The 18,427-nt window shown below is 36.3% G+C and overlaps 1 protein-coding gene and 1 long non-coding RNA gene across 2 annotated transcripts in view; both read left to right on the top strand.

Annotated features, from left to right (window-relative positions):
• LOC107619479 (ABC transporter G family member 28) overlaps positions 1–18,427 on the top strand; it is a 190,854-nt gene that overhangs the window by 57,257 nt on the left and 115,170 nt on the right. The gene's annotated exons all lie outside the window — the stretch shown is intronic.
• LOC148546699 (uncharacterized) lies at positions 15,586–17,976 on the top strand. The gene is made up of 4 exons (XR_015900087.1): positions 15,586–15,788; positions 16,748–17,144; positions 17,239–17,474; positions 17,652–17,976. It is a non-coding gene; the product is annotated as an uncharacterized LOC148546699 (long non-coding RNA).

Here is an 18,427-nt window from a genome sequence, read left to right as displayed (position 1 = left end):
TTAAATAATTATCAATAAATCATGTTTGATTTGAAAAGAAAATAATCCTCAAAAAAGAGAGAATTTCTAAAATACATCTAATTTATTTAATCTAGTCTTATAAAGTACACTTTCACCTTATATATAATTAAAAGCAGAATATACTGGAAAGGAGAACACTTTGAATAATAGATACAATAACTATCTAAAATATCTAATAACCATTTTAATAACTAGATAAGCACAACATATTCTTACATAGAGCAAAGTCCTTCGTAAAATGGCAAAAATTAATGCACTCTAGATAAAGGAGCGAGTATAACACTCTTTAAAAATTAATCTATTATCAAATATTATCAGATAAATTAAATTTATTTATTATTGTTATTATTTTTTTTTTATGGGCTGAACTCCTCCATTACTCTACTAGTCTTTAAACATCTTCACTATTTGCTGACAGTGCTTCTGTTATCGTTCTACTGGTGGACAGCAGTTATAACAAATTTATTATCTTTTATTTCAAATTATCCTCAACGTTGATGTAAGTGGTAATAGAATGAAAATTAAAATAAAATTATATTTATACAATTATACGTATTACTATTTTATTAATTTATTCAAAAAGTAAATAAAATTTGAAGGTAATTGGTATAAAATATTACATATATAAAACTAAAAAAAATTTTAATTGTATAAAAATGAGCCTAATAAATAATTATTCACTAAAAGTATTTTTTTATTATATGAAAAAGAAATATATATGCAACGTTGCATTTTATTCACTTATTATAATTTAGTAAGATAAAATTATGTAATTAATTTTTTTAAACATTATTTATGCAATATAGAAATAAATGAATATAATATTTATTTCGTATAGTTTGTTATGTAAAATATTTTTGTTGTCATTTTATTTGAGAAACCAAAGAAAAGAAAATGTTATTTTATGAAAAATTGATAATATATTTTTAATAATATTATTAATAAAAAATAATAAATTTTAAATGTTCTTTTAAATATTATATATTATTTAAAATAATATAAATATTTCAAATAATATATTTAAAATATAGTAAAGTAACATATATTTTTTTATGTGAATTTTTTTATTAAACTTCTTTTTCTTTTGCAAGAACAATTAAAATATCATCGAGACATGATAAAAGTTAACATAAATATTTAATTTTATTTTCTATTTGGTTCGAATGCGGTTAGTAATAAGATATGGCATATGTTACGATGGGTAACCGGAGATTGTTGGGCTGGACTTGCTGGGTTGGCCCAATCGTCTGAGGAAGGAAGCCTTCGAGCGGGTCTGCGTCTTGGGGGCCTCCGTCCGACTTGTGAGTATGAACGAATGGGGGTGGTACCTGCAAAGACACTCCGATGCCTAAGTCAGCAAGGGTGTGAGCAGGTCTAGAGAGTATTGGGACTTAGGGATACCTGAGAGGTGTCAGTGTATTTATAGTGGTGAACCAATAACCACCGTTGATGTAGTGCCGCTTTTTTAGGGTGATAACCGTCCCTTTATCTTAGGGAGGTTGAGATATGGCCCCTGGAAGTGGTTAGAGAGATTCTAGGGGCAGTTACTTCATTCAAACGAATGTTTATCTGCCAGCTAACTCTCGTCCCCGACTTCTTCAGGGTAGATCATGGTAAGAACCGACTTCCCAGGAGGAAGGTCGGTGCTGGGTGAGGCTCAACCCTTCAGATTGGGCCCTTTATTTGTACCTGGGCCTTATCGTTGGGCCAGGGTATGAACAGTGCCCCTACTCGAGCCCAATTTCTTTTAAGATTTTGGGTTCGAGTATTCTACTCGGGGACGTAGCCGACTTGGGAGGGAACCGACGTGTTTGTTTGGAACCGACGTGACTTTCGTGACTTTTGATTTTTCACAGTTACGTCTAATCAAACATCGCGTCTGTTAGAGGTTCGCGTAGGTATTGATTACCTTGGTAACAGTGCACCCATTAATGACTGCTCCATTTTTACCATTATGCCCCTAACGTGTTTATAAATACTTTCCCACTCTTTCATTGTTTCGTTTCTGCGATTTTTCAAATTTCCTCTTCACCTGTTCGTGCTGCACTCTTGTTTTTGAAGGCTTTCATTTCCTCCAACCTTTTTCGGATAAAGGTTAGATTTTTCTTCTTCTCCTTTTGCAACATGCTTTCGGTTTGCATGCTTTCATTTTTCGGATGGATAGGTTGATTCGTAGGTTTCTGTTTGATTCCGTACTTCCCCTTAGAGACCATGTTTTTGATTTTCTTTTCTTTTTCCTTTGTAGGTTTTACCAAAACCCTTTTTAAAAGAAAGAAAATGTCTTCTGTTGAAAGTCTTGCTCAGTGGGTCGATGTTACAGTCCTGGGGGACGAACCTTTGGTTGACACTGATTTTCTTACTGATCTTCGCACTCACCACCGACTCTGCACCTCTGATGAGGATGAGCCGAAGTATGAACTACTTGCCCCGGGTCCAGAAGACCGGGTCTGTTTTGGGAGGGCTTCGGAGGCAGCCCCTCATTTCTTTTTTATGTATGAGAGCATGCTTACCCGCCTGGGCGTTTTCCTTCTTTTTTCTGACTTTGAGATGGATGTTTTACGCCACTGCCGTGTTGCACCTACCCAGCTTCATCCCAATTCCTGGGGTTTTCTGAAAATTTATCAATTTGTCAGCCATGCTTTGGACTTTTCGACTTCCTTGAGGATTTTCTTTTTTCTTTTCCATATGACTAAGCCCTTCAGTGGGCAAAATAATAAACAACAATGGGTGTCCTTCCGGGCTATACAAGGTCGGAGGGTCTTCACCCTTTTTGATGAATCTTTCCATGACTTCAAAAATTATTTTTTCAAAGTGCAAGCTGTAGAGGGTCACCACCCCTTTTTCCTGGATGAGAATTCTTCCCCTCGCTTCCCTCTGTATTGGTTGGAGGCCTCCCCCTGTGAGAAATATGGTCTGGATGACCTGGATGAGGTGGAGGCTGCCATTGTGGGGTTCCTCCGAGAAGTATGGGGGAGGGCCCCATATCTGGATACTAAAAAATTTCTCCAAGGGTCTCCGACCTTTGTTCAGACACAATTAGGTAGCTTTTATTTGTTTTATTGGATTTCTGACTTGTCTGACTATCTTTTTCCGACTTGTCTAACCTTTTGGCTACTACTTGGTTTTACAGAGATGGCGAGGAGGAATTCGAATGAATCTTACCAGAGGATCCAGGAGGCTAGGGCGAGGTCCCGGGCCAGGACTGGTGGTGCCAGAGCAGTTATCTCTCCCCCTCCTCCTCCTCGAAATTTGAGGACTCCTTCTGAACCTATTGTTATCTCTTCTTCTGCTCCTTCTCAGCCGTCCCCTCCCTCCCGATCCTCCCCTGAGCCTGAACGGAAGAAGCGTAAGGCTTTAGAGCCTAGTTCTTCTTTCGAGGGTGAAGCCAAGGTGGATGCCTCTGAATTTATCTGGAAGTACATCTACCCTCATGCCCGTATAGGCTTGGATGATGTTTCTATCCGGAACCACCTCACTATTCTGGCTCAGGAGAGTATCAGGACGGCGGCGGTGTGCACCAAGTTTCTTGATATTTTCGAGAAGACTCCTCTTAGCTCTCTTGGTTCGTCCTCGAGGGCTAAAGAGTTGGAGGAGAGACTTCTTTTATATCAAGAACATGAGAAGAAGTTGAAGGAGGAGGTCGCCAAACTAGAGGAGGAGAGGAAGGGTCTCCAGGAGAGGGAGAGCATGTTGCAGGCCCAGTGCAACATGGAGGTCGGTTTAAGGCTGAAGGCGCAGGAGAGCTATTCAAGCCTTTTTGAGGACCTTGTGGTTGTGAAAAAAGATCTGCTGAATGCTCGGACTACCTATGCCGAGTTGGAGGACTCTATTGCCGAGGGATCTGAAGAGGCTTGGAGGATTTTTAAGGAGCAAGTCGGAGTCATTGCTCCTGGCTTGGATCTCTCTCCTTTAGATCCTGACAAGGTCGTCATTGATGGTGCTATAGTGTCTCCTCCTGCCCCCCAAGTTGTTTCCGAGTCAGACTTGAAGACTCGGGGGCAGAGGATTATTGAGTCCCCTCCTCGCTCAAAGGATGCTCCGAGCTCTTCAAAGGTTCCTCCGACTTCCTCTCCATCTCCTATGGATGCCTCTCTCCCTGGTCCTGACGTTGCTCCGACTACTCTTCTTGGCTCTGGTGGTGATCCGTCTACACCTATTCCGAAAAAATAACTTTATTGGCTATATGGGACCCGGCTTGTGGGTCCCCCTTTTTTAAACTCTTTTTTTGTTTGTGTTGGTGGTAATTGAACAATTTCTTCTGGCCTTTTAAGGCCGTAAACAAAATATTTATAAGTACCCTTTTTTGGATAAGGGTTTTGAGTTTCGAAGAATACCCCTTTTTTGGATAAGGGTCTTAGTTACCTTTTGCGTGTATGCTTTTCTGACTTCAGTTTTTGAAAAACCCCCTTTTTGATCTTTTCAGTTTTGAAAACCTTTTTCCTGGCTGTCTGTCCTTTTGGGGTCCTCGTCTCTAAGGACTTTAGGATAGTACTTACGCTTTAATAGGTTTTTCGATCTCTTTTGCTATTCCTTATACTCAACTTTGTCTTATTGAGTTCTATGACTTAGGTTATTTTTGTGATGCGTTTTCTTTTCTACTCGGTTTTTTATTTCGACTTATAAGTCGGAATATCTCCGAGTTTCTCACGATCAACTTTTATAACCTCTTTACACCGACTTGTACCTCGTCGTTTTATCCTGACGACCATCTAGGTCGGTTCAAGGGATTTTCACGTTTTGTCGAGCTTAAGTCGGCGCGTTTCGTAGGAAGAAAAAATAAACGAGAAGAAATTTATAAGAGATATTGTAAAAGATCTTTATTAATTTTGGGAAGGTATTTTACTGCTACTAAGGGTTTTTAATAATTTTTCCCCCTTAGCATCTACTATGATGCCTCATTAAAAACCCTTCTTCAGAAAAAACCCTCTATCGTTTGGGAAAAAATCGTGAAGTTGGGAAAAGAGTACATTAGGGAGTAGAGTTCGCTCTTAGTTATAGTACCTTTTCATATTACAAGCATGCCACGATCTTGGTAACTCGGCGCCGCTTAGGTCGGTCACCTTATAATAACCTTTTCCTAAGACCTCGCTGACTTTGTAGGGTCCTTTCCAGTTGGCAGCGAGTTTTCCTTCCCGCGACTTGTTGACTCCTATGTCGTTTCTGATTAAGACCAGATCGCTTAATGCGAAACTTCTTCGAATGACTTTCTTGTTGTATCTGATAGCCATCCTTTGCTTCAGCGCTGCTTCTCTTATCTGGGCTTGTTCTCGGACTTCGGGGAGCAATTCTAGCTCCTCTTTGTGCCCCTGTATGTTTCCGATTTCATCATGGAGAATCACCCTTGGGCTTTGCTCACTGATTTCTACTGGTATCATAGCTTCTACCCCGTAGACAAGTCGGAAGGGCGTTTCTCCAGTGGCAGATTGTGGCGTTGTCCGATAAGCCCACAACACTTGTGGGAGTTCTTCTGCCCAGGATCCCCTTGCTTCTTGTAGTCTTTTCTTCAGCCCTGCCAGTATGACTTTGTTGGCTGCCTCGGCTTGTCCATTGGCTTGTGGATGTTCCACCGAGGTGAACTGGTGTTTGATTTTCATACTGGCCACCAGGCTTCTGAAGGTAGAGTCGGTGAACTGGGTTCCATTATCTGTAGTGATGGAATAAAGGATCCCATACCTTGTGATGATATTTTTGTAGAGGAATCTCCGACTTCTTTGGGCTGTGATGGTAGCCAGTGGTTCTGCTTCTATCCATTTTGTGAAGTAGTCTATTCCCACGATCAAATATTTAACTTGTCCTGGCGCTTGGGGAAAGGGACCTAACAAATCCATTCCCCACTTTGCGAAGGGCCATGGAGAAGTTATACTGATGAGCTCCTCGGGGGGAGCCACGTGGAAGTTTGCATGCATTTGGCATGGTTGACATTTTTTCACAAATTCTGTGGCATCTTTCTGCAAGGTCGGCCAGTAGAATCCAGCTCAGATTACTTTTCTGGCTAGCGACCTGGCTCCGAGATGATTTCCGCAGATCCCGTTATGGACCTCCTCTAATACCTCGGTGGTTCTCCAGGTCGGTACGCACTTTAACAATGGTGTTGATATTCCTCTTCTATAGAGAATATTTTTCACCAGAGTGTAGTGTTGTGCTTCCCTCCGGATTTTCTTAGCCTCTTTTTCCTCCTTGGGGAGGATGTCGAATTTCATGTATTAGACCAAGGGGTTCATCCATCTGAGGTTTAGTCTGGTTACCTCAAGGATCACTTGCGTTTCCTCCGTTTTTACCACAGAGGGTTCCTGGAGAATTTCCTGGATCAGGCTTCTGTTATTCCCTCCTGGCTTGGTACTTGCTAACTTGGATAGGGCGTTTGCTCTGCTATTTAGATCCCGAGTTATATGTTTGACCTCGGTTTCTGCAAAGCGCCCAAGATGCTCCAGAGTTTTTTCCAAGTACCTCTTCATATTTGGGTCTTTTGCCTGATACTCTCCACTTATCTGGGAGGTCACCACTTGGGAGTCGCTATATACCATCACTTTTGTAGCGCCGACTTCTTCTGCCAGCTTCAACCCGGCAATCACGGCTTCATATTCTGCCTGATTATTTGAAGCTGGGAATTCAAATTTGAGGGAAACCTCTATTTGGGTTCCCCTTTCGTCCACTAATATTATGCCTGCACCGCTTCCTGTTTTATTTGAGGATCCGTCTACATAGAGTTCCCATGTAGTTGGCTTATTCTCTTGATCTCCTGCATACTCTGCTATGAAGTCGGTAAGGCATTGGGCTTTAATTTCCGTCCGAGTTTCATACCTCAAGTCGAACTCGGAGAGCTCTATTGCCCATTGAACCATTCTCCCTGCAACATCCGTCTTTTGGAGGATTTGCTTCATGGGTTGGTTCATGCATACTCTTATTGTATGAGCTTGAAAGTAAGACCGTAGCCTTCGTAAGGCTACCACTAAGGAGTAGGCAAACTTCTCTAGTTTGTGGTACCTTAGTTCGGGGCCTTGTAGAACTTTACTGATGAAATACACTGGATGCTGACCGACCTCGTCTTCTCTTATCAAGGCTGACGCGACAGCCTTGTCTGCTACAGATAAGTATAGGACGAGGTCTTCTCCAACTACAGGTCGGGTCAGAATCGGAGGTTGACTCAAGAATCTCTTGAACTCCTGGAACGCCTCTTCGCATTCAGGAGTCCACTCGAACTGACATCCCTTTCTCAATAAGGAGAATAGTGGAAGGGATTTTAGTGCTGATCCTGCCAAGAATCTGGAGAGGGCTGCAAGTCGGGGTCTTCATTTCCAGGATAGCTTTACACTTATCGGGATTTGCTTCAATCCCTCTCTGTGTTAGCATAAAACCCAGGAATTTCCCAACTTCTACCGCGAAGGCACACTTTGCGGGATTTAGTCTCATCCCGTGTGACCTTATGGTGTCAAACACTTGCGAGAGGTCTGTCAAGAGGTCGATTTCTCCCTTGGTTTTTACTAGCATGTCATCGACGTAGACTTCCATTAAGCTTCCAAGGTGAGAAGCGAACACCTTATTCATCAGCCTCTGATATGTGGCCCCTGCATTTTTCAATCCAAATGGCATGACCACATAACAGAAATTAGCTCTGGGCGTGATGAATGATGTTTTTTCCTGGTCGGGTTCATACATCGGGATTTGGTTATACCCCGAGTAGGCATCCATGAATGATAAGTATTGATATCCCGAGCTAGAGTCTACTAGGGTATCAATACTTGGTAGTGGATAAGGGTCCTTAGGACATGCCTTATTTAAGTCGGTGTAGTCGACACACATTCTCTATTTGCCGTTTTGCTTTTTGACTAGCACTACATTGGCTAGCCATGTTGGATATTTAACTTCTCTGATGAAGCCGGCTTCTAAGAGTGTCTGTACTTGTTCTTCTACTACTAGGGCTCGTTCCAGGCCGAGCTTGCATCTTCTTTGTTGTACAGGTCGGGACCCTGGGTATACCGAGAGCTTGTGGGACATGAGCTCGGGGTTTATCCCGGGCATGTCGGAGGCTTTCCAGGCAAAGAGGTCGGAATTGTCTCTTAGGAGTTTAGTCAACCCTTGTTTTAGGGTTTTCCCTAAGTTGGTTCCTATGTTGGTATTTTTCCCTTCCTCTTGACCGACCTGTATTTCTTCGATTTTTCCTCCCGGCTTTGGTCGCAGCTCTTCTCTGGCCCTTGTACCGCCGAGTTCTATGGTGTGAACTTCTTTGCCTTTTCCCCTTAGGTTCAGGCTTTCATTGTAGCATTTCCTTGCCAATTTCTGATCTCCCTTCACCTTGCTATTCCCGCTGAGGTCGGGAATTTCATGCAAAGGTGGGGAGTAGACACCACTGCTCCGAGTCGATTAAGGATAGCTCTGCCGATTAAAGCATTGTATGCTGACCCTACGTCGATGACTATAAAGTCTATACTCAGTTTTGGATTTTTCCCCTTTTCCAAAGGTAGTGTGTAGGGATAGAAATCCTAGTGGTCTTATTGGTGTGTCGCCTAGTTCATACAAGGTGTCGGGGTAGGCTCTTAATTCTTTCTCATCCAACCCTAGTTTGTCAAAAGCGGGCTTGAAAAGGATGTCCACTGAGCTTCCTTGGTCTACTAGGGTTCTGTGGAGATGGGCATTTGCTAGGATCATGGTTATTACCACTGGATCGTCGTGTCCAGGGATTATTCCTTGCCCATCCTCTTTTGTGAATGAAATGGTAGGGAGGTCGGATGATTCTCCTCCGACCTGGTAGACTCGCTTGAGATGCCTTTTGCGAGAGAATTTGACGAGTCCCCCTCCCGCGAACCCTCCTGAGATCATATGGATATGTCTCTCCGGAGTCTGCGGTGGTGGGTCTTTTCTGTCCACATCGTCCCGCTTTCTCTTCCCATGACTGTCCGACCTTTCTATGAGATATCTGTCAAGCCGACCTTCTCTAGCCAGCTTTTCTATTACATTTTTAAGGTCGTAACAGTCATTTGTCGAGTGACCATATGTTTTATGGTACTCACAGTAGTCGCTGTGACTCCCCCCTTTTTTATTTTTAATGGGCCTGGGAGGTGGCAGTCTTTCAGTATTGCAAATCTCTCTGTATACATCCACTATAGAAACCTTTAGAGGAGTATAAGAGTGATATTTTCTTGGTCTATCGAGACCGAGTTCTTTCTTCTTCTTGGGTTCCCTCTCCCTCTCTTTTGTTGAGGGGAGATGCCCAGGTTGCCAACTCGAATCTCTCAGTCTAGCATTTTTCTCCATGTTGATGTACTTTTCAGCTCTTTCCTGTACATCACTTAAGGAGGTGGGGTGTCTTTTAGATATGGACTGTGAGAAAGGACCTTCTCTAAGCCCATTGACTAACCCCATTATGACTGCCTCGGTGGGCAGGTCTTGGATTTCTAGACATGCTTTGTTGAACCTTTCCATATAGGCTCGTAAGGATTCTCCGATCTCCTGTTTTATTCCCAGGAGACTTGGCGCATGTTTTACTTTGTCCTTCTGGATGGAGAACCTCATCAAGAACTTCCTTGAGAGGTCTTCAAAACTGGTGACCGACCTCGGGGGGAGGCTGTCGAACCACTTCATCGCTGCTTTCGATAAGGTGGTCGGGAAAGCTTTGCAGCGCGTCGCGTCAGAAGCATCAGCCAGATACACCCGACTTTTAAAGTTGCTTAAATGATGCTTCGGATCTGTGGTTCCGTCATAGAGGTCCATATCGGGGCTTTTAAAGTTTCTTGGAACTTTTGCCCTCATTATGTCCTCACTAAAAGGATCCTCCCCTCCTGGGGGCGACTCTTCTTTATCGTCACGGGAGTTCCGACCTTTGAGGGAGGATTCTAACTTTAAGAGTTTTTTCTCTAACTCTTTTCGTCGATCCATCTCCTCTCTTAGGTGCTTTTCTATCTCCCTTTGTCGCTCCCGTTCCTGTTCTAGCTGTTCCAAACGACTTTGGTGGACATGGACTAATCCCATAAGTTCAGTTGTGTGGGACTGTCCGTCCTTCTTCGATTCGCACCCTTCTGAGGAATTCACCTTCGGAGTTTTGACTCCGGAGGTACCCTCTCTGTGTTGATCGTTGGTTCCCTGGTGGAGGGTTAGGTCCACGTCATTATTTCCGGTGTCCAGATTCTCTTGTTCGGAATCTGTCTTCACATGACCCTCCTCAGGGGATCTGTCCGCCATCACTGGTTGATCTCTCGGGTCCCCGGCAACGGCGCCAATGTTACGATGGGTAACCGGAGATTGTTGGGCTAGACTTGCTGGGTTGGCCCAATCGTCTGAGGAAGGAAGCCTTCGAGCGGGTCTGCGTCTTGGGGCCTCCGTCCGACTTGTGAGTATGAACGAATGGGGGTGGTACCTGCAAAGACACTCTGATGCCTAAGTCAGCAAGGGTGTGAGCAGGTCTAGAGAGTATTGGGACTTAGAGATACCTGAGAGGTGTCAGTGTATTTATAGTGGTGAACCAATAACCACCGTTGATGTAGTACCACTTTTTTAGGGTGATAACCGTCCCTTTATCTTAGGGAGGTTGAGATATGGCCCCTGGAAGTAGTTAGAGAGATTCTAGGGGAAGTTACTTCATTCAAACGAATGTTTATCTGCCAGCTAACTCTCGTCCCCGACTTCTTCAGGGTAGATCGTGGTAAGAACCGACTTCCCAGGAGGAAGGTCGGTGCTGGGTGAGGCTCAACCCTTCAGATTGGGCCCTTTATTTGTACCTGGGCCTTATCGTTGGGCCAGGGTATGAACAGCATATATATACATATATACACATATATAAATTGAAATCATACAATATATATTATTTAACATAACATATCTTACCATACATATGAGTATATGAAAGATAAATACATAAAATATTATAAAGAGTAAAGTATCGTTTTTGTCTCTAACATTTGGGGTAAGTCTCAAAGTTGTCCCTAAGGTTTTAATCGTCCTATTTAAGTCTCTAACGTTTCAAAATTGACTCAATGTTATCTTGCCGTTAGAAATCTGTTAACGGAATTGACGGCAGGACAAAATTGAGATAATTTTGAAACGTTAGGAACTTAAATAGGACGAAAACGTTGGGAACAAAAATGGTACATAAAAATAAATTTTAATTTTATCCTTCACTAATATCAATCTTTTATGGTACATAGTTATTCAATTGTTTTTAATCACATTTAAGTAAATTACACTTAATCACATTATTTTGATTCTAAATAATTTTTTTTAATAATTTTACTCTTAAAGATTTTTACCCATCATGAAATGTTTGTAAAATGACTAGAATCACATTATTTTATTGTATATTTATCATTTTTTCCCACAAGTTTATGTACTAGTCATTTTACAAACATTTTATGATGAGTAAAAATTTTTAAGAATAAAATTATAAAAAATAAATTTATTTAGAATAAATTTAATGTGACTAAGTGTAATTTATATATATGTGATTAAAAAATAATTGAAAAACTATGTACCGTAAAAAATTGATATTATTGAAGGATAAAATTTAAATTTATTTCTATGTATCATTTTTCTCCCCAACGTATTCGTCCTATTTAAGTCCCTAACATTTTAAAATCTTCTCAATTTTGTCCTGCCGTCAATTCCGTTAACAGATTCCTAACAACAAGACAACATTGAGTCAATTTTGAAACGTTAGGGACTTAAGTAGGACGATTCAAACATTAGGAATAACTTTCAGACTTACCCCAAACGTTGAGAACAAAAATGATACTTTACTCATATTTAAAATATAGATCTTGTGAAAAATGGTTTTGACAAACAAATGTATTATGTGGAAAAAAATCAGTACTAATTTTTCTATTTTTTTTATTAACTTTTTTTTTAAACACATTAGTTAGATATGTAACACACTTAATTGGCTGTATGTCTTTATCTTTTTAACAGCGGCTCAACAGACACTTCTACCACTATTTTATTGAGTTTAAAAAATTAATTTTATATTTTTAGTTTTAAAATTATAAATTTAATATTAATAATTAAAAATAAATTATAAAAAATAAAATATTTTAAATTATTTAACATGTAAAATATATAAAATAAATAAATTTAAATTAAAAAATAAGTTGTTATTATGTGAATAAAATCAATATAAAAATTGACTAATATTATTTGAAGATTACTTATTTATAAATATTATTTAATTTATTTATTTTTTTAATTTTATTTAATTAGAAGCAAATTTAAAATTTATATACAAAATTCATCCATACAAAAACACTATTTATATACGAAATACTTCTAAATTTTGTATACAAATATAATTATTATTAATTAATTATATATTTAAAATATTTCTTTATTAACAAACTAAAAAAAACGTATTGATTCACTAGCAAAATGTTAGTGTCAAAATAGTGTTTATTTAATTTGTTTATCTGTGTTTCGAAAATAAACATTGAAATAAACCACTATTTCAATTTTTTTAAGCCTTTTTAATATATGTATTAACATAAAAACTAAATTATCAAACATACTATTAGAAATATTTAAAGTATCAATAGAAAAATATAATTTAATTAAGTACATGAATAATTAAACATATGTTAAGTTTCACGTATACTTCATAGCTGAATTATTATTATTATTATTATTATTATTATTATTATTATTATTATTATTATTATTATTATTATTATCAGCAATATTAAACATTGTATATATATACAATGAATTATAAGATAAAGAGGTAAATTAATTTGTATAAATATACAGATATTTTTTTTAGCTATTATTGTAATACAAGATTCTAAAAATCAGTTTAAATTGGCTGATCAAACTGTGATCAGGTGGAAATAACGAATCGGTTAAATACTATAAACGAAAGTTTCAAAAACCGCACTCCGTCAGTTAAATCGAATTGAGATTCGGCCGGTTTTCTTCCAAAAGTCCAAAATTCCGCCGTTTGGTTTAGAGGAGAGAAACTCTAACCAAACTACCATAGTCCAAAATGCTTAACAGCACCCTCGTGCCTCGTCTATCTCACTGTCTCCTTCTCCATCTCCTTCTTCTCATCAATCTCCTCTCTCACTCCCTCACTTCTGTCTAGTCACCGTCCTGCTACGGTCGCCGTTGCAACTTCTGAAAGTTTCCTCTATCACACAGCCATCGTCGCTGCTGCAACTGGTCTCGCCTCCTACCTCCCTCGTGCAATACTGTCCCGCCGACGCTGTTCCACCATGCTCCTCCTCTTTAGTCGTGTTAGTCCCTCCAATCGTGCCCTGTCTCTTTGTGTGCTCACTGCTCAGGCTGCTTTCTTCTAGGTATTTTTTAACGGTTATTGTTGTTAGTTAATCCGTAAACGGTGATTTTTCATTACTGTGTGGTGTAGGATTGTGAAGAATTTTGAATAGTTTATCATATGACATTTTATGGTTGTTTTTTTTTTTAATTTGACTTTTGAGTTTGAATTTGAAAGAGATAATAACAATGTGGTTTATGTAATATTTTTATTTTATATAATATTTTAAAGTTTATATTAGACTATAATTATGTTTTACTGTGTGTATTTATATTTTATGTATTATTTTATTAAAAACAGGTTTTCAGTTGAACTATGGTCGAACCGATTAAACCATAAATTAGTATTTAGAGTGGTTCGATGACCACTTAAGTTTCAGAAAATTATGTAGTCTCTGCCTCTTTCAATTTTTATCTTCCAATAATCTCTCCCTCAGTGTTAGTCTATCATCCAAACGCAACCTAATAATTTTATTTATATTTGAGAAACTACATTTAGCTTTGGATAAATAACTAATGAGATTATTATTATTATTATTATTATTATTATTATTATTATTATTATTATTATTATTATTATTATTATTATTATTATTATTATTATTATTATTATTATTATATGTTTGTTAACTTTTTACCTAGTATATATGTTTTTTAATTAAATTTATATAATAATAAATCTTTTATCATTGTGTTTATATTTAATATTATAATTTGGTTTCACACAAAATAAAATTATTAAATTGAGTAAAATATCGTTTTTGTTCCCAATGTTTGAGAAAAATTTTAAAGTTGTCTCTAACGTTTCAATCGTCCAAATTAAGTTCCTAACGTTTCAAAATTGACTCAATGATGTCCTACCGTTAGGGATCCATTAACGGAATTGGTGGCGGAACAAAATTGAGACGATTTTGAAACGTTAGGCACTTAAATAAGACGAAAACGTTGGGGACAAAAACGATACATAGAAATAAATTTTCAATACTTCAATAATATCAATTTTTTTACTGTATATAGTATTCAATTATTTTTTAATCACATCTAAGTAAATTACAGTTAATCACATTTATTTCATTCTAAATAAATTAATTTTTTTTATAATTTTACTCTTAAAATAATGTAATTTTTTATAAATAAATAAATTTTATAATTTTATTCTAAATAATGTAATTTTACTTTCATTACTTAATCACATTACTTATATTTTTTTTATAATTTTATACTTTATAAATAATTTTTTTTATTATTTTACACTTAAAGTAATGTATTTTTTTAAATAAATAAATTTTATACTTTCATTCTAAATAATGTAATTTTACTTTCATTACTTAATTACATTACTTATAATTTTTTTTATAATTTTACACTTTCATTCTAATCACATTAAATTATTTATTTAGAATGAAAGTGTAAAGTTTATTTATTTATAAAATAATTACATTACTTTAAGTGTAAAATTATAAAAAGATAAATTTATTTAGAATGAAAGTAATGTAACTAAGTGTAATTTACTTAGATGTGATTAAAAAATAATTGAATACTATGTACAATAAAAAATTGATATTATTGAAAGATAAAATTAAAATTTATTTCTATATCATTTTTGTCCCCAACATTTTCGTCCTATTTAAGTCTCGAACGTTTCAAAATCGTCTCAATTTTGTCCCGCCGTCAATTCTGTTAACGGATCTCTAACGGCAGGACAACTTTGAGTCAATTTTGAAACGTTAGGGACTTAAATAGGATGAATGAAACGTTAGGGATAATTTTGGAACTTATCCCAAACGTTGGAGACAAAAACGATACTTTACTCTTAATATTATAATTTTATTTCACACAAAATAAAATTATTATATGTTTGTTTGCTTTTTATGTGAGTATATATGTTTTTTTAATTAAATTTATATAATACAAAATCTTTTATCATTGTGTTCGAATTTAAAATTATAATTTTATTTCACACAAAATAAAATTGTTATATATTATTTGCTTTTTATATATTTTTTAATTAAATTTATATAACACAAAATCTTTTATCATTGTGTTCATATTTAATATTATAATTTTATTTTACACAAAATAAAATATACATTTAATATTATTTTTTCTAAAATTCTAATATATTTTTTTCTGAGTTTGGAGCATGAATTTTTAACTTATTTTTGATGTATTATTTATTTTAACTTATCTTTAGCCGCTAGAAGCCTAGAACGCCTAGAATCAAATATTTAATGAAACTATATTCTGTTATTTCAGTTATAAATAGTCTTTTAAATACTCTATATAACAATAAAAATCACATATGATTAGTAAATCAATACAAAATTCCCTCCTTCTACCACCTACTTCTTTCTATTCTTCTTCTTCGTATTTTTCAGGATAGCATTGGCAATTAGCAAGTGATGGTTTTTCTCGATAAGCACTTGCTACAGCTTCTTCTCGCAAGATTGAAGTCTTCTTCAACCTTTCTGCTAGCTATTCACAAAGAACCACGTTGAAGAAGTGTGAAGATTGAAAAGGTAACATGAAACTTCTTTTATGTTTTAAATTTCAGAATTGTTATTTAGAAATTTGAGGATGCCAACAATTCTAAATTAGTGATTGAGAAATAAAGTTCTAGATTTTAGATTGAAATGCATATTGAAAGCTTGGTAATATAATGTTTGATGAGGTTCAGATTTTGAGGTTAATACTTCTTTTTTTGCTGAAAAGAAATATCCTTTTAACTTTATGATACATTATTTATTTATTTTTTGTTGATTTGTAATGATTCTTAACCTTTGGGGAATTCATTGAGATCGCGCCACACTTTTTCTTACTTCCAATCCATCCATTCATTCATTCGCATTCCATTTCTTGAAGAATTCTATTACCCTCCCCTTTTCTTCTCATTCTTCCATTCCCAAATCCCTATCTTTCTTATTCTGCTTAATCCAAGGTTGGTTTAGTCTTTTCTTTATCTTTTTTTTTCTTTTTACCTCAGGTTCTTTATTTTTATTTTTAAAAAATTCTTCTTTTTTTGGGGGGAGGGGGTGGTTAAGCTTTTGGGTGGCTAGGGATTTTCTGTCCGCTGGGATATGGATTTAGGTGTTATATTTCTTTTTCAGGGGAAAAAAGGTTGTGATTCAAAGATTTGCATGTTCCAAGGTTAATGCTTTGGGGTTGGATATCATGTGTTTTTTTTTTTCCAAGGTTAAACAAAACTAGATGTTTAATTTCATGTTGAAGAAGCATTGTATTGGTCTAAGTGTATATGATATACTGTTTGGCTAACTCTGTTTGAGTTGAAGGATTGTAGCTTCTGATCCAAGTGTTTATGTAATGAATATATTGAATTTAGTGCTTTATTCCTTGTCTATATTTGCATTTTGAACTGATCTTGTTAGGCAGATTAGGAACCATTTTAATATTTTGCTTCTTTTTTCTTAAGCTTATTGTTTATATGATGTCTGAATGCATTGCACCTTTTCTGTTTCAGATATTGAACTCTTGGGATAAGACAGCTAGTCCTTGAATTGGATAGAGTTCCTTGTTTTGAAGGATCATGACAACATATGACATGGATCCTGATGTTGTTCGCTGGGGCCTTCATAATCTCTTAGACATTTGCACACTTTCCAATAATGGTTCTCCTAGTTTCATAACTAGATATGATCCAGATTTAAGTAGCAGCGTAGAATATGTTAGAGAAGGCTTCTGTCAGCCTTCGTAGGTGGAGAACGATGAAGCTGTTGCTTGTGCTTACCAGGAAGAATTATCACAACTTGAATCCTTGGAAGCTTCTGGGATGTCGAAATTTGGGAACGATCAAGTGTAGGCAGCCGTACTTGCACAGGATTGGCATTCTTACTCAGATGGAAGCAGAAATTTTGGTGGTATAAACTTGGCAATCGCTATTTTCTATTGTTATCTTTTTGATGTGCTGGATATTTTTCAAACTTGTCATGATAAATTGTCAACAACATGTAGGTAATGAAACTTGCCAGAACTCTAACAGTGAGCCATACAACATTCCAGAAGCAGAGGATTATGATCCAAATGAAAGGGAAAACGTTATGCATGACATTGATGTTTATGGTTCCTCTTTTGGGTCAGGAGAGATTCCAGTTTTTAGTGATGATATGTGGCATACGTTGGAAATAATGGATGAGTCTTCTCTTGACGGTGAGGTAGGCAAAAGATTAAACCAGATGGTCCCAATCCCTGTAAGTTTAGCCTTTTAGTGCAGCCAAATTCTGTTGTATTTAATATCATTGAATTTCTTCTTTCTATAATTTCTTATATATGTAATACTTAGTGATGTATTCTTTATATGTGAGTCTAAGTAGCTATAGAATTCCAATTTGGATATTAATACAAATGTCTCTTGTCTGTACTTGCAGCATATTCCTAAAACCAATGAAAAAATTCCATCATATGATGAAGAAGTATTTCAGATGATATGGCTTTATTGATGTTGTCATGGTTCACTGATATTAGGAATGGTGAATGGGTGATCATGTCACATTGTAGGCTGCTGCCGATTGGGTATGATGAAATATACCATTTCCATTTTGTATTTGCCTTTCCTATTTATTATGATATCCTTCTTTTTGGTTTGAGATTTCAAAGTCAGTGTTCTTTATCTGTTTGATTCTATTGGATTCATGTAAAGCATTCTTTGTATCTTTTAGAGGCCATCTTAGCAGGTATGGTTTATCTTTTTTATATGCAGTCACATTTACACTTATTTAGTTTCTTCTTCTTCCACTTCCTTGCCCCCTCACTCTTTTTTTTCCCATTTTTTCTTCTCATATATTATCCATTTTTTTTCACAATTTGATCGCATATTCTTATTAAGTTGACATATACACTGATATATAAGTATTACTAAGTATATATAAATTTTGTCATTTGTAAGACCCATAAATTTTAAAAAAAAAAAAAATTAAATTATATTATTTCTAATTATAAATTAGAATACTTGATTAAAAACTGATTAGTAAATTGATAATTAAGTAGTATTTTTAAAGTAATTTTAAGAGATTAAATTAGATTTCAAATTTGTACAATATACTTTAATTTTATTAAAATTTACCAAATTTCAATTTACCTAAAATTAATAAATTATTAATTTTATTTATGTCCCAAATTAAACCCTAATTTGCTAAACACTTCC

This window comes from Arachis ipaensis, chromosome B9, assembly GCF_059453495.1.
Source record: "Arachis ipaensis isolate K30076 ecotype BB chromosome B9, ASM5945349v1, whole genome shotgun sequence".
Classification (NCBI taxonomy): Eukaryota; Viridiplantae; Streptophyta; class Magnoliopsida; order Fabales; family Fabaceae; genus Arachis; species Arachis ipaensis.
The sequence above is the reverse complement of the archived record's forward strand: the minus strand, read 5'-3'. Positions and strand labels throughout refer to the sequence as shown.